This window comes from Mercenaria mercenaria, unplaced genomic scaffold (genome assembly GCF_021730395.1).
Source record: "Mercenaria mercenaria strain notata unplaced genomic scaffold, MADL_Memer_1 contig_1932, whole genome shotgun sequence".
In the NCBI taxonomy this organism is placed as follows: Eukaryota; Metazoa; Mollusca; class Bivalvia; order Venerida; family Veneridae; genus Mercenaria; species Mercenaria mercenaria.
In genome coordinates, this window is record NW_026459952.1 from 68,205 (window position 1) to 70,002 (window position 1,798).

Below are 1,798 nucleotides of genomic sequence, written 5' to 3' on the forward strand. Positions count from 1 at the left end.
GTAATTACAAAAGTCAGTTAGTTAGCTAGTAAACAGATAAGCACCCAGTTACTGAAAGCTTTTGTGCCCCCCAAAAGTTTTGTGGGGGTTGGACTTTTAGAGTGACCCTTGTCTGTCAGTTCGAATGTGTGTTGAAGTATTTGAGCCAGGTCAACAAAGCTCATAGGATTGTTATTCAGCACGGGAAGTTGTGCACCTGATGTTTTAATTAAGTTCTCACACAGCCAGGCCAGAGTTATGCCCGTGACTTAGTCAAAAACATGCATAAAAAGGGCCTATAATAATAAGTTTTTGTCCAATGTATCTCAAACAGTATTTAACCCGGCATTATGAAACATTACAGGAATATTTTTAGCATGTGAAGTTGTGCACATGGGGCTTTGTTAGAGGTATCACTCAGCCAGACCGGAGTTATGCCCTTGACTTAGTCAAAACTATGCATAAATGTTTAGTGAAAATGTACTAGACCTAGAGTAATAAAACATTATATTGCATGTGAAGTTGTGCACCTGGTGTTTTGTTTGGGATTTCACTCAGAGTTATTAAGTGCTTAAAGGTTCATGTTGCGTATATCTAAAAAATATTTCTCCTAGTCATGAAACTATTTACAGTGACAGGAGTGGGAGCACCTGTGACCTTTGGACACACAAATAGTTTTACCTTCATCTTGTGAAATATATCATGTATTTTGAGGCCTGTTATTGCATTCTTCCTCACCATTGTCCTCGTCATATGACACAAGGTTCATAACTCTGCACAAATATCTTTTTAATTATGTCCCTCTTGACTTAGAATTTCAGTTTAATTTTTATGCTTTTTCAATATATCTCATGTTGATAAATGCATTTGATTCAAACTTAATTTGATTTTTTCACCTCATCACCCACACCCATATTATGACACAAGATCCATAAGACACCAGGATTTTATGATAACTTAAGAACCATTTGACACAGATCTGTCAAATGTAAGTCAAAAAGTTAAGGTCGCATTGGCCAGAACTTTGAAAACTGTTTCCACTTAATAACTTGAGAACTAGTTGACCCAGTATCACTATCTTCAAACTTGATAGCATGATTAGGTTAATTAATTTGATGACGCCTATTGCTTTTGGGGATAGTAGGTCAAAGGTCAAGGTCATAGTGATCATGGGACTGAAAATTGAAGAAGAGGGGTATATTGTTTTGCTGATGTCTGTCTGTTGGTCGGTCGGTCCGTAGACCAATCTGTTTTCAGGATAACTCAAGACCACTTGGGCCTAGGATCATGACAGTTTATAGGGAGGTTGGTCATGACTAGCAGATGCCCCCTGTTGAGCCTAGGATCATGACAGTTTATAGGGAGGTTGGTCATGACCAGCAGATGCCCCCTATTGATTTTAAGATCAGTAGGGAGCCTGCCTGCTTAGCTCAATAGGGAGAGCACAGATCTACAGATTGCAGGGTCGTGAGTTCGAGCCCTGGGCGAGGGCATATGTTCTTTGTGACAATTTGATAAAAAACATTTTGTCTAAAATCATTCATCCTCTGCCTCTGATTCATGTGAGGAAGTTGGCAGTTACTTGCGGAGAACTGGTTTGTACTGGTTCAGAATCCAGGAACATTGGTTAGGTAAACTGCCCGCAGTTATGTAACTGAAATACTGTTGTAATACTGTGTAAACCAAAACAAACTAAAGATCAATAGGTCTAAGGTCAAGGTCACAGTGACCCCCAACAGTTAAACGGTTTCTGGAAGTTAACTTGAGAACGCTTGGGCCCAAGCTCTTGAAAATTAATAGGGAGGTTGATCATGTCCAG